This window comes from Mirounga leonina, unplaced genomic scaffold (genome assembly GCF_011800145.1).
Source record: "Mirounga leonina isolate KUSES-001 unplaced genomic scaffold, KU_Mleo_1.0 Mir_201, whole genome shotgun sequence".
Lineage (NCBI taxonomy): Eukaryota > Metazoa > Chordata > Mammalia > Carnivora > Phocidae > Mirounga > Mirounga leonina.
In genome coordinates, this window is record NW_023270504.1 from 17,112,948 (window position 1) to 17,128,501 (window position 15,554).

General features: G+C 40.0%; 2 long non-coding RNA genes across 2 annotated transcripts in view; one reads left to right on the plus strand and one right to left on the minus strand.

Moving 5' to 3' along the window:
- The window catches only part of LOC118025613, a 53,176-nt gene that overhangs the window by 16,192 nt on the left and 21,430 nt on the right, over nucleotides 1–15,554 (plus strand). The window contains exon 2 of the long non-coding RNA XR_004683366.1: nucleotides 224–273. This is a non-coding gene — a long non-coding RNA (uncharacterized LOC118025613). The remainder of the gene's footprint in view (nucleotides 1–223; nucleotides 274–15,554) is intronic.
- LOC118025614 lies at nucleotides 165–2,642 on the minus strand. The gene is made up of 2 exons (XR_004683367.1): nucleotides 2,529–2,642; nucleotides 165–385 (listed from the first exon to the last, which is right to left on the minus strand). It is a non-coding gene; the product is annotated as an uncharacterized LOC118025614 (long non-coding RNA).

A 15,554-nucleotide genomic window follows, 5' to 3' on the forward strand; every position in this document is an offset into this window, starting at 1 on the left:
ATATTTTATGTATTTTAAATGTAAAATTTAAGAAAAAAATGAGCTTGTTATTTAGCAAATGGGTTCATAATAGCATATATTTGTGTGTCCATATATATATATATCTTATAATACATATAAGCTAGAGGGTAAATGCTCATTTTTTTTTTTTTTTTACTGATAGAGTAGTATAATCAAAAAAGCTGAAAGACCAGTGATCTCACTTGCTCCTCTTACTCCACAGAGGAGGCAATTGACCCCAAAGAGAGAAACAACTTACCCAAGATCTCAACTGTGAGTAGAAGAGTCTGGTTTTCAATGGGTGACAGTGTGAAATGACCATAGCTAAGTCATTTAAACCCATAGAGTCTCAGTGTCCTCATCCTTAAAGGGGATATTATGGGCCCTGCCAAATAAAATTTTTCTGAGTATTGAATGAAATGAAAGTGTATTAAAGAGGGTAGCACAGTGGTTGACCCAATGTAAGGGCTCAATTAATGTTAGTTCTCTTCATTTCATGTCTCAGGAATGAGGTCTTTCCATTGACTGATAGTGCCTTTCCAGAAACTGGAATAAGTAATACTGTGTTATTAGGTGCTAATAAAGATATACGTTACTAAGGAAAATTTTTGCAATTCAAAATATTTTTTAAAGGATGCAAACACTATAATAATAATAATAATAATAATAATAATAATAATAACCTCAGTACCATAAGAGACTGGTAGCTGAGGGATATAGGGGTAAGGTCTTCCTTTGCTACCTTCCCCACAAATCAAACCATATGGGTCAACACTGTTGTTAGTACCAGAATTCTCCTATTGGAGGGGTTTAGGATCAGTGATCTGTTTGGAAGGGGAAGCCAGGGAGTTGTCCTAAACCTGGTTGCATAGAAAGTACACTATTTATTTAATGGGTATTTACCTGCAGTAGCATTTTTAAGGGGATTGTTCTCTTGCCCCACCCTCACTGCCATCATCACTGGGTCTTGTCGCATATGCCCATATCCTTAGCCTAACAGTCTTTCCATTCCTTCTCAAAATCCTATGCAAACAAAAGTAAATCTTTCACCTTCATATGTGTTCTAAATAGCCGCTATCCTATGCGAACTCTTCACTTTCAACTTAGTAAGTCTTCCCATCCCTAAATCAAAACTAATTAGCTTTGTTTTTCAAATTGCTGACGCTGGGGGTCTTCGCTATAACAAACCTGCGTGTGATTAGTGATATAACGGCTGGTGCTGAGCTTGGGCAAATATTTATAGAGTAATCTATATTGGATAGGGTTGAATAACCTCTTGGATTAAGTGTGAGAGTCTGCCAGGCAATGCTGCAAAATTGTGCTAATTTAATGGTACAGTCCATTGTTCCGTCTGCTGATACAACCTCTACAGACCCTGATACAAATATAATCAGGGATATTAGGGCACAGTATGGTTCCTTTATTGGCACCCGTGGCAGTAATATGCCAGAAGAATCCAAATGTCACTTTGCAAATATAGATTATGTGGTAGGTAAATGGAAGCTCACTCAGGGAGAAGATTAAATATACACACAAGTAACATAGTGAGGGGCCTAAGGTAAGTAGTCACTGGATAAATAGTTGTTGCGTTATTTGTCTCTTAGCTACCAAAGGGACAATTTTGCTTTTATTTACTCTCAGGAACAGTAAGCTGATCTGAATTAGGCAAGCCAGTTTTAGTGCTAAAAGAGGATTTCTTCTCTATCAAGCTGTACATTATTAATGCCAACTTCTCATAGGGACAAGCAAGTAAATCTGAAAATATACAGTCAATTCTCAATAGTCGTCCTCAACCTGTCATCTGAAAGGAGATTCAGACCTTGGGAGGGAAGAAATGAAGGCAGTGATTTTTTAAAAGTCATGCAGCTAAGCAGTGGCCAAAAGGAGACTAGCATTCCCAGCCCAGCGTGTGAACACACTGCCCGGTGTTTTCCCAGCCAGGGCATAGGGACCTATTAAAACAAAATACTATAATATTGACATACAAATGACTTTGGTAAACTGGGTCACTTCCTTACAAATATGCCTTACTCATACTGTTACATAAATGTTAATTTAATAAAGATTCTATATTTGATACATATAGGTAAAAAGACCTTGCATTATTTATTTGCATTGATTAATTGCAATTGCACCCATTTTTAAATACAGCTTAGCTATCTTTCTTAGACACTGCAACTGGTTAGCTATATTTAGATATGAGGAGGAGGCAGAGTAATTCTTAAAGAGTTCTACGTTTCTTACAACTGACTTGACTGACAGTCCTTAAGTGCTATTTCTTTCAAAGCAAATATGACTCACAGCCCTTAGGTAGAGTGTGTGCACAGACTAGAAATATTGATCTGTCCACATCCTAGAAACATTAAGACACAATAAAAAGAATTTTTAACTTAATTCTGAATAATGCAATAGCAAAAACATACGAACGATGCACAATCGACAATGGTAATGTATCTGTAATGTTTTATAATGCCAAGGATTTAATTTAAACTCACGAAACAGAAACTGTCTTTCCAGCCCAAACTCACCCCCTTCAGCTTCACTGTGACAGTTCTTAGAACAGTAAGTGCCTTAAAAAAAAAAAAAAAACTTATTCAAAGATATAAATAAATATGCATTATTTAAGTCATTGGGTACCAGGTCCCCACCTTGTAGTAACTCTAGTCACCAGCTAAAAATTTAGAAATGAGAGCAACCAGGAGGTGGTCTGGGAAGACTTCCCTTCGGAGTTTGCTTGATAATGGAATGAAGAAACATTCCTGATTACTCCACATCAACACTGGCCAAAGGTAAATGGAGGAAAAGGCAGGTTGCAATAGGCAGCCTGGGACCTGGAGGTCCCAGTCGATAGCTACTCCCTTCCCTGGTGCTTCTTCAACTACTTGGAAACCTCTTTTTCCACATGCCCCTGGCCAGCCTTCTTGCTGCAATTATTTCTGGTTCCCACAGAAGGCAGCAGAGAATGATCAATACTGCTGTGGGTTACAAAACATGAAGTTTTCTCAGTTTTGGCTCCAGCGGCTCTCCCAGCCCCGCGGAGGTGCCAGAGGCTGGATTCTTCCTTCCGACAGTAATTCAGTGATGGGGTTGCAGGCTTCACTACTGTCTCTACCTTAAAAGTCATGTTTTCCATTAAAAAGGGGGAGCTTATTACATATAGCTCTGTTCCCACATAATAAATGTATATAATACTTCCCCAGGGCAATGAAGATATGCTTCCACACAAGTACATTATTTGGGGAGCATATGTCAACAGATGAAAGAAAAATGGGTGAGAGGCACAGATAGCTGGTGAGGGTAGGAAGAAAAAAGACTGATGTGTCACCAAAGGACAGTTTCCATGCTTGCTGACTTCTACTGTTTCCCAAGGCTGCCTTTCTGCAAATCATGGCCCCAGTCTCTCACCCACTCTTTCCCCATACCTCCCTAGAGATTGCAGTGATGTGCTTGGCTCTCGTCCTGTGGAGCAGAGTATCGCTTGAGAAAATGTACACTCAGTCCTCACCTATGGGCTGAGACTTACCCCATACAATACAACCAGCCCAGGCTTTAGGCAGAAGGAATTTAAGGGCTCATATTTGAGATGTTTTATCTCCATGTTAAATCAGGTTGTTTGCTTTCACAATGTCAACTGTGATGAGTGCAACCAAGTTTCTGTTGGGCTGGGTTCCTGTCCCTGAGCTATATTTATTCACCTGGTCTTACACCTAGTGTGTGCCCCATCCCTGCATGGAGGCTCTTGACATCTACTACTGAATGTCTGAAGAGCTGTTTCTTTGGATCTCTGCCAGATGTCTCTATAGAGACAGGCCCCATAGTAACTACCTACTCTGTCTCTGCTTAGGGAGACACATGGGATTCCATCTCATCTTGCTTCATATGCCAGCTATTTTTTCCCCTTGGCATCATCTCCCAATTTTAAATTCTCTTTTCATATTCACATTCTCGTCTTCCCGAGTCTAGACCAATCATCTGATTACCATTGTGTTCTAGAAGCTTTGGTATGTCTCTGGACTCTTGGTTCTGACCTTCTTTTGTCTGGTTCAACTCCATACACCCTGGACATTCTGGTCCAAACCAGTCTAATTCCAGGCAAGAATCTGTATTTTCAAGAAGTTGATTATTACGGTTATTCAAGCTTTGGGAACACTAGGGCAATTTTTCCAGAGCATAATTTGAGACTGACTAGAATGATTGTGGTATCTCCATGTCTTAAATGAGTGAGTAGAGACTTTAACACAGTTCCCAAACTGTAGGAAATGTTTTTGAACAGAATAGGATACACGTTTCAGGCAGTGGGCTACTTGCTGATTGTTTTAGGTGGAGTGTTGCATTTCAAAACTAGAATCATCCTTTGACATCTCTGGAAAAATCGTTCAAGACAGCCAATAATTAGAATGAAGCAAGATTACAGCTTAAAAATAGGTCAAATGAAAAGGACATAAAATGAGAGCTAAAACAAAACTAATTCCATGAAACCTGGGAAGAGGGCCACTGAGTTTGCGAAAAAGAATGTTCTGGCTCTAAAAACTATCAGTTTACCCAAAGAGAGTTCCAGAATATGCTTTGCAGAACCATAACCTGTAAATAAAGAACTTCAAGGAAATTAAATGTATGTTGTTATCTCTGGTGGCCGTTGGTGCTTTTCTGCCCTGTGTGCTGCCACCATTCTGCAGCTGTGTTTTTTCTGGTAATGTTTGACAGTATGGTTTGTTACATAAAGCCTTTGCAGTAGCTTCTCTCATTTGACATTCTCCCTCCTCTTTCTGCTGTTAGCAAAAGCTAATCATCAAATACACAAAAGTGTCCAGAAAAAGGCATGTATCACATATTAATTACATACCGCAGGTTTATGATGCAATTCTCTTTCTCAAGAAAGCACTTAGAAAGAAACAGGAAGAAAAAGAGCAAAAGGAATGAGCAATTGTCTCCAGCCTGGTCTTACCATGAGAATTGGTTCATTAAATATTTCTGAGGACGGCAGTCATCTAACTCAATAGAACCTCCTAGATGCTCTTCCTGACATGTAAATCATCGAAGAACAAGAGAAACCTACAGTAGAGCCGAAATTTACTACCCCAGGATGTGGCCCGAGCTGGGTTGGTTCTCTTCCAAGTGACAAGCCCTGCCAAACGTTTAAACACCTGCTGTAGTTACCAGGACACATATTCCCTTAGACAACCGAGAAACAACTCATCGAATAAACCAATAAGTAAAATAAAGTGCCAAATATGCCCTCAGCAGAGGCTGATAAAATAAAACATTTAAATAAATTCTACTGAGCACTTCCAAATGGCACACCTGACAATGAAGAGAATGCACAGCGGTGGAAGCCATAGAGAGAAAAGCAATATTGAGCCATCTCTCTATAATTCTCAAAAGCACAACCCAGATCTAACCTCACCCTCCTCGTCCACAGCTAACGTGACTTCCTGCCCCAGCGGGGTGGGGTGGGGGGGAAGAAAGGTGAAATAGAGGAAAACAATAGCAACAACAATAATAAAGTTTAGAATTACATGTTGCAAGGGACTTGGAATAAAGAACGTTGTCCTCCCTTATTTATTTAGGTGAAGAATGATGCTTTTCTCCCTTTCCTTGTTATTTTTTTCTTCCTCCCGTACTTAACAACTGTACAAAAGACCCTGACTTAAGAGGTAGGGCTTAGCTAATGAGGTGTGTCAACACAATTGGAAGCCCAATCCTAAATGAAAATGGCACTGTGCTGTGAGCACAAACCCTTCAGGTTGGAGAGAGCATTTATAAAGCAGCAGGGGTGCTAGCTGGTGCTTTCTCTGTAAGAAGGGGCCTGTAGGTTTACCACAGCTCGGGGAGAGAGAGCCTGACCTAGAGCTATGGGCGAATGTGGTAATTCTCCCCCAAATTAGTCATATTTCTCCAGGTTACCTTCAGAGATAGTGAGTAAAGGCAGATATAATCCCTCTCCTAATTGTAAACCAGCACCAGCCTAGTTAGATTCCCATTTACTCCAGATACTCTAAAATCATAGGCTTTCTGTTTGCTAATTCCTCTTATTCATGGTTTTATGACTCCAGAGGAGACTTTGGGGAGTACGAATTGAAAAACAGTGCAGTGAGTTAGTTCCACATAGACATTAACTATGAAAAAGTAATAGAAGAGAGGAGAAAAGGGGTGGGAAGGAAAAAAGCCTCATACGTAGCTCGATGATTTCAGTCAAGGCTGGAGGAGGAGGAGGTGAAGCCTTGACAGGTAGGCATGGGGGTGAAGGTCATAGATGCAAGTGTGTAAAGCAGTGTTCTAGCCACCTGGCCTGTATATCCTATCTCTTAAACACCCATCCTGGGATAAACTCCACTCCCTTTGTCTTAGAGTGTGTTCATATTTAAGATCTATGTAATTGTGTTAAGGAGAGCACGTGATGTAAGGAGCACTGTGTATTATATAAGATTGATAAAAAAAAAAGAAATTAGGATAAGGTTTTTAGTTTGGTAAAAAGTCTTGTACCAATGTAAATTTCATCATTTTGATCATTGTTACTGTGGTTATGTAAGCTCTGAACAGGGACACCTGGGTGGCTCAGTCAGTTAAGTGTCTGCCTTTGGCTCAGGTCATGATCCCAGGGTCCTGGGATTGAGTCCTACAGTGGGCTCCTTGCTCAGCGGGGAGCCTGCTTCTCCCTCTGCCTGCCACCACCCCTGCTTGTGCTCTCTCTCTCTCTCTATCTCTCTGATAAATAAAAAAATAAAATTTAAAATGTAAACTCTTAACATGAGAGGAGGCTGGATGGAGGGGTATATTGGAACTGTGTACTAATTTTGCAACTTCTCTGTATGTTTATAATTAGTTCAGAATAAAAAATTTATTAAAAAAATATCTATGTAACTGTGAGTATTTTTACGTCCGCTTATTAACATTAGCTCTGGGAGGGACCCACAACCAAAGCTTATGGGGTGATGCTAAAAGTCATAAAATGTTAGGAGCTGGGACCTAGGACAAAGGGTGAAGGTCACAGTGGTAAACAAGTTTATTTAAGTCTTTCAAGGTAATGTTATCTCCATGCTCCCCTCTCCAGTCCTCACCCCACGTGGGAAGTGTGGTTATGTAATGATATGCTGGGAGGAAGTGTGTGGGGGCGGGGGGAGGGAGGGAATAAAAAGAGAAAGAGAGAGCGATCATGCTACATAATTCTTTATTGAAAATGAGTGCTCTTAAAACAGGCTTAAATGCTTTATTCTTCTGTGGCCTTTTGATGCAAATAAATAATAAAAATCTTCCAAGTTATTGCCAAGATCACACAATGTTTATCTCTTAAGTTTTCTCAAGGCCACAACCAAAAAGGAGATCAGAACACACATATTACAGGATGTCGCTCTCATGGAAGGTCAGGCATCAGCTTAGTCTTCAGTTGGGGAAATGTCCATTCCTGGTTCACCAGATCAGTACTAGTTCACAGGAGAGAAAAGGAGGATCAAGGTCGAACGTGGCCAAAGGAGCCAATTGTCTGAAAGGGAAGTTCCTTCCTTTCAGAACAATGGGCATTTAAGGTGGAGATACATGACTACAAAGCCGTGTGGATCCAGTATTTGACCCTCCACTGCTACAGATGGAGGATTTTAGTGGTCACCTCCCCCAGGTGACAATTAGGCCCACATTTACACCAAAAGCAAGCACACTCACAACCTCATAGGTAAGCCAAGAGCAGGGAGGACGTTCCAATCATCTTCACACCACAATCACAGCTGGAAGAGTTCCTTCCAAAGGGCTCAGGCAGCATGGCTTGAATTGATAATCCAGAGAAAGTCTAATAATTTCCCAGGAAAATTTTTGCTTTAAAGCAGACAGGTTGTTTGTGTTTTTGGTTTTTTTGTTTCTTATCCATGCTAGGAGACATTGAGAAACTGAATTTAAATTCAAAGGTTGCTTGGTAAATACAGAATCAGAGAAATGAAAATCACATGGCCTCAAGAGATGATATTTTCATCGAACTATGCAGCCTAGTGAGTCATTCCTCTCCACTGAACGGTTATGTTTGCCAATTTAATCACATTTTTGTGTTCTCTAGTAAAGTTACCCTCTTTCTTTTGAATGTCATTCTTTCCCTGGAAACACATTTATTCTCACCCTACTTTTTTTTTCTGGATTCCATAAAAATTCTATTATTTGTATTTATTATCACAATGCTCCTCATTTTTATTTAATCATCTTTTTTTTTTTTCCAACCTCTAGAACATTTTCCCAACTAATTTGTTGATTTTTTAAGGTCTAGCTTAGGGCCTTTCTTGCCTCACCTGCCCTGATGACATTCTCAGGGACTTCAATATCTGATTCAGTTTGATACACAACCATCACAGGTAAGGCAATGGATTAAGTGCTGGTGTGCACATCAACATTTATGAGATATGGTCCTTGTTTTCTTCATATCACGTCAGTGTCACACTGATGAGCCTGTTAGATTACTTCGGACTGTCCAACAGTAGGGTGCGCATGGGCACGGGCTCTGGAACAATGACTGCTTAGATTCACAGCCTGTCCTGACACTTGCTAACTGTGTGATCTTGAGCATCAACTTACTCAACTCCTTTGTGACTGTTCCTCATCTATAAAGTAAGGATGTTAATAACAGCTTCTACTCTGGGAGGTTCTAGTGACAGCTGAGTTAATATGATTAAATTTCTTGGAATAACCCCTGGTAAACAAACAAAAACAATGTGTTCGCTAGTCTTATGCTCTGCTTTCTCAGCTGTTAAAACCTTCACTTCTACTTCTTTTCAACTACCTACAGGCACAGAGACACTTTGTATTTATTATCATGTGGGTGGTCTTCTTTTTCACTTCATTTGGATGGGCAATATTTGTCCTGTGTCCATTCACTCATTCATCCATTTATGAAACAGATCTTTGTTGTGTAACTTCTCTATGCCAGACTCTTTTAACATTAGAGATTCAAAGATAAACAAGATAGGAATAAAGCATCTAGCCTCATGAAGCCCTTAAAGAAGAGAGAGGTTTATACAAATTAAATAATAAACAAGATAATTACAAAAAGATGTGGCACAAGAGCTATGAAGAAAATGAAGAAAATGTTGTGTTAGCTATCAGAGGAGGGATATTGCTTGTGAACACACGTTTGTGATGCATTATGCGGTGGGAGATGTGGCAGGAATCTACTAATGGAAGGGCTTAGAGGCCATGGGTAGGAACTTGGATTTTGATCTAATCAAAACCATATTCTCAATATGGTCTCTGTATTGAGAGGAGAACAGATGGTAGGGGCAAAAAACGAAAATCAGAGTCCATCAGGAGGTCACTGCCATTGTCAAGGCTGTGTAGATGATGAGAGGTGAAAATTTTAAGATGTATTTTGTAGGTAAAGCAGACAGTACAACTTCCAAGTAGATGGGTGAACACGACAAGAGAAGCTCCTTTCTCAGCGAACCAAGAAGCGAGGCAGGTGGATGAGACTTCGACTGGTGTGGGAGTAAGGGATGCTTGGAATCAATTTATTTATTTAAATTATACAGTAAATGGACTAAGAGAAAAAATTGGGTCCCAAATTTAAATCCACTAACAAGTGATGATACATGATCAAAAAGGCCTTTTCCAGACAGTATTAAAAAGTAGGTAATGTTTGTCCTGGGCTTCACAATCCATACTTCAAAAATATTATTAATAATTATTGAGAGCTTACTATACACTAAGTGCTTTTCATCTGTTTTCTCATTTAATTCACACAGAAGCCCTACAGGCATTTACTGTGATTATGCTTAATTTTATAGATGCAGCAAGACTGAATCTCAGGAAAACAACTTTTCCAATGTGATGGAACCAGGGGCAACACAGCTAGAACTGAACCCAGGCAGCCGGAGGTCTTAACCATTAAATAGAAGCACTAAATAGAACCACTATTTTATACCATTCATGATATTCCTCTCTCTCTCTTTCTTTCCCCACCCTCTTTTCTCCCCCACCCAAACACACATACACACACACATACCTCTCTTTACAATAAAAATCTTCCCTCAGGAAGAATCTATTACTCTCAGTCTCTCCAAACCCACTAATGACCTACAGAGTTTTGATGAATTATATCTTTCATTTCAATAGTAAAATCACTAATTGTGAATATCAAGCTTGAGCAAGGCAGTGGAGAGATGCTTCCCGAAACAGGGCAGCCTTACTGGGTCCTCTGATAGCGCATCATAGCCAGCCCTGTGGATAAATGTGGCCTTAGCCAGGAAAGGGTAAATGATAGATGATTTGGAAGAAATAAATGACAGGAGTGTTAAAATGTTTTAGGGCATGGGACATTCAAATAAATGCTGTTGGATGATTTATTTTCCAAAAGGTGTTATATTCACTGCTGAAACACACCGACGTGACGTGTCTGCCAGAAAATGTGGCCGTAAAAAATCTATGTGTATAAAAAATTTACACTGTAGTGAGCTGACCTCAACCTTTCATTTACCAAAGCCACTGCCTTAGCTCCAAGAACACAATTCCAACTTCCTCCTAGACTTCAACACTTGGCTGTCCCACAGCTATATCAAGCAGAATGGATTCAAAATTCTGCTCATTACCTTTTCTCCAAACGTCTAATATTTGAAACCTCAGTTAATGCATCATTACAGTCATTGCCACTGATATAAACTTCAGAGTTTTCATGATCGCCTCCCTTACCTTCACTCAGCTCTCCAAGTCCAATCCAATGCAATAGCAAATGCAAGAATTTAATCTCCCTAATTATCTCATGCATCTACCCTTCTTTGCCATCTGCATTGTGACTCATGTAGTCCAAGTCTTCAACATGTCTCAAGTGCAATATCTTAGCCCAGGTTTTCTAAAAATCAGAGTTTAAGGCAGAGCATAAATGCACACATTTTATTGAGGGGAAGGATAAGGAGCAAGAAGAGGACGCCAAGAAAAAAAGAAAAGCAAATATAAGATGATCTGTTATGGAACTGGTGCAGCTTCTCAAAGAAATCCAGGGAATTTTTCACTTCCACGAGGGAGTATGAAAACATTGCTAGGAAAGATCTATGGGAAAGGAAGGAAAGGCAAGCAGATAATCTTCCATCTCTCACTGGCCAAAGTCCATCTCTTGGACTTTAATTTTCCCATACTTCCATCTTGGTTACTGGATCCCTCAGGACAGCCACTGGGGAAGTTGGAGCCTCTAGGTATCCACTCAGTAGGACCTAACACTACAGCTGCTGTGGCTCCCCCCATCGCAATGGGTGGCATGGCATTTGTGTAGAAGCCCAGCCCTCATCTCCTGGAGAAGTTGTAAGCAATTGGTGGTATTAGGAAATAAGGTGACTGCAGCAGGGTATGGTGTGAGCTGTTGCTTGGACCCACCTGGACAGAAAGTAAGGCAACTCCCTGAGGTTGGGGTGATGAGGCAAGCTGATGTGGGGACACAACTGACTAAGTCTGATAAAGCTCATTCAGTGCAGCTCAGTTCTGCTTTCACCCTCTAATAATATATGATCTTATATGTAAACAAGGTGCCCTCACTTCTCCCCCCAGAGGGGACATACAAATCCAGTCATCCAAGATTGTGCCAGTTGCCATCTCCTAAAACAACTGGGAGAGGTTAACAACCCAAGCTACATTCCCAGCTGCTTTGGCTGATCCTATAGCCATACTGACATGTATCATATCTCTCTTCTCCTATCCATTTCAATTTTTTTCATCCTTGACCAGAACTTGAGCTGGTATGTATTTCTTACTGAGTGGGTGACCTTCCTTCTAGAAGGGTCTGAGCTCTAATTTCCTTATCCTTGTCAGGTTGTGATTGCTACAATTGCCCGTTCACAATTGTAGGACACACAAGCACCAAGAAAAGGCTCAATAAATCCCCTCAGTTCTACATATGTTCCTTCCTGCTCTCATGTGTAGTAGAAGCTCTGGATCCTAAGAGTAGTTAGGGTCAATCACCCTGGCCTATAGAGTAATTCTTTTTTTGACATGGTCTACTGCACAGAAACCACATAGGGGCCAAGCAGTATTTATAGCTTTCAGTTCTAACCTCACAGAACCTAAATTTTCTAGGATAAGAGGTAAGTGGGAGAATGAAAGTGTCACAAAAAGAAACAAATCCTATTCTTATCCTTTCATTCTTCATCCTAAATATTTTTGCTATCAGGGACATGGCTCCACCTACTTGTTGCAGGTATAACAAATATACTGGCCTTCCCCCTCAAAAATTGCCCCTAAGCTATTGTCCTAAATAAGCCTTCAACAGGCTATTCCATATTTTATCAAGTTTCCTACTCATAAATTACGAAGAACACACATAAATACCTGGGGAGTGAGCCAAATATTTTACCTCCCTTACAAAAAAAAAAATAGATCTCTTAGCCCAAGGCAATATTGTGTGGGATATTGTGTCAATGGATAAGCCTTTTGGTAAAGAACTGGAACGTAATGCCAAGTATGGGTACTGCGGGGAAGAAAAATAATCCCACTATTTTAGTTTCCTATTGCAGTTATAATGAATCACCACATTTAGTGATCTACAACACAAATTACTATCTTACAGTTTTGAAGATCAGAAGTCCAACATGGATTTCACTGGTCTAAGATCAAGGTGCTGGCAAGGTGCATTCCTTTCTGGAGGCTTTAGGGAGGAATCTGTTTCCTTGCCTTTTCCACTTTCTAGAGGCTGCCCACAACCCTTGGCTCATGGTCCCCTTCTTCTATTTTCCAAGCCATCAATGTTGAGCTGAGTCCTTCTCACATTGCCATCTTTCTGGTTCTCCTTTCCACATCTAAGGACCCAGTTAACATTGGGCTCATCTAGAAAATCCAGGATAATCTCTCTATCTTAAGGTCAGCTAATGAGAAATTTTAATTCCATCTGCAACTCTAATTCCCATTTACCATGTAAGCTAACATACTCATAGGTTTCAGGAATTAAGACATAGACATGTTTGGGGAGGGAGGAGCATCATTCTGTCTGCCACAGCCACATCCAGAATAATGCATTTTGTTGAACCACATAAAACTGTCATTTATGTCACACAAAAAATGGTCATATATTGACATATTCATATGCTTCAATCTATTATCAGTTCTGGTAAGGATGAGTTACTGTCTTCTCCAAGATGGAAGGTGTTCAATGTAATTGACCTGTGATCATGTGGCTGGCCCCCAAAACATGGTGGCTTACAAGGGGTGCCAGTCATAGCTGCTGCTGAATTATACATTCTGCAGTGTTGGTTGCTAGATTGCCTTAGTAAGTGGAAGACCCTGTTGTTGAACTCATCTTAAGACTCCATTGCTGCCACCATGGTCACTCTGTTTATGGGCCCATTAGAGAAGTACTGGAGTATCAAGGACAATGCTGGATGAAAGTCACAGTATAGCACAACTAATCCACCTTGTATTTACATCCTCTGCTAAAAGACCATGATAGGCTTAGGTACCTCCATACCAAGTTAAAACACACTGTTAAAGCCACAGACAGCTTTAAAAGAGATTTGTATCTCATGCAGCTATGAAGGTTGTGCCAGAGGCTGACCTTGCTCCAGAGGAGGCTGAGTCAATTGGTGGTGTTAGGAGATGAAATGATTGATTGTAGCTGTCGCAGAGGCTCACGAGCCTGCTTAGTGACATTGCTGGGGCTGCTCAGGCCAGGGAGAGAGGCAAATAGTAGAAGCTGGGTTTGAGGACAGATGGACCTAGGTGGACCTGGGCTGATGCGTAACCTGGGTCTACTACAAAAACCATGAGGAGCCTCCTATGGCCTCTTTTGATCAGAACTGTTTTTACTAAAACATGTCGGTCCCCTATAGGTTTTCCTAAAACATTAAAACTCTACATGCCTAGAAGCCTACTTAGGAAATTTTCCTAATCTATCTACTTTCTCTAATCTTTTTTTTCTAATCTACTCTGCAGCTAAACAACAGAAACTTATTGTCTCATAGCTCTAGAAGCTTGAAGTCCAAAATCAAGGTGTTGGCAGGGTTGGTTCCTTCTCAGAACTATGAGGAAGAACATGTGCTATGCCTCTCCCGCCTGTTGTTTTTAGTGGTTTGCTGTCCATCTTTGGAATTCCTTGGCTAATAGAGGCATCACCCCAATCTTTGTCTTCATCTTCACATAGTGATTAACCTGGATGTGCATCTGTTCCCAGTTTTCCCTCTTTTATAAGGACTCCAGTCATATTAGATTAGGGGCCCATCCTACTCCAGTATGATCTCATCTCAATTTAATTAATTACATCTGCAATAACCCTATTTCCAAATAAGGTCACATTCTTAAGTACTAGGAGTTCAGACTTCAGGATATGAATGAAGGCAGGGGTGGAGGGGCAGGAAGTAGGGAGATACAATTCAACCTGTAATCCCAGAATCCCAGTGACTTTGGGGAAGTCTCATAAATTTTCTGGGCCTCATTTTACTTATCAGTAAAACAAGAATAATAATGTAGATATAAAGCCTAGATTCAATGAAGATCAGTAACTATATTTTAGAGCTGCTAGGTAGAATAAGCAGAGAAAGAGAAGGGATTAAAACAAAAGAAATTTTGCCTAACTTAAATAAGTGTCTGCCTCTGAACAATTCGCTACTTTAGAGTAGACCCTGGGGTTAAAAGTTTGGCCAGCAAATAGAATAGAGCAAGAGTATACAGGATGAGTATGGATTAGTGAGTTCTTCATTCATACGGAGTTTTTCTTTAAATGAGGAAAGAGAGAGCAAAAGCTAGAGCAAGCAAGAAAGAAAATGAGAACATATTACGTGATCTTTATAGGCCTGTTTCCACATCTGAAAAAATGCTTATCTCCTACAGGTATGAAAAGAGCACCATGAGTAGTAAGCTAGCTATCTCTGGAAATGTGTTAGCAGATACAGATTAGCACCGTTTATTTGAATGTATGTGTTGTTCTATTTCCTCCTCATGTTTCCTTTTACATTTTTCATACATATCTTTCATCACACAAGAACTGAATTCAGATTTTCTGTCTGTATCCATAAATATTCTGCTGCGCTCCTAAATAATTTCCTTAAGATATATATGTATATAAAATATTTCTTTACAAAATTTTTATTATGCAAGTGGGGAACAAAAAAAATCTTTAGGGTCAAATCATTCTCAGAAATCACTGGCATTGAAAATAATTTGTATTCATTAATTGAAACTGTTGGAAAACTGTATAGTAGAATCCCCAACAAAGGCATTTTGCATTATTCACAACGTTTAAATGAGGCTGTCAATCTCATTACACAATAAATAAGAAGGTTATAATGGTTTTGCATAGTTGCAACTATTAATGCTTTTAGGAGAGACTTCCTAATCTTAATTTAAATATTTAGAAGACCCTCAAACACACACACACACACACACACACACAGAGACACACCTGACAGAGAGAATGAGAGACGAAGAAAGTGAGAGCAAGAGGGATTCTTCCATCAGTCTTCCAGAAGATGACAACTGAACATCTCCCCATCTCTCCTATCTTCTGTCTGGGATTTTCAAGTCTCTCCCTATCAACTCCATCTAGCACTCAGTTTTATCTTTTGTAACTGATATTTATGGTCTTACATTATGCAGATTGCTGTACATGTAAC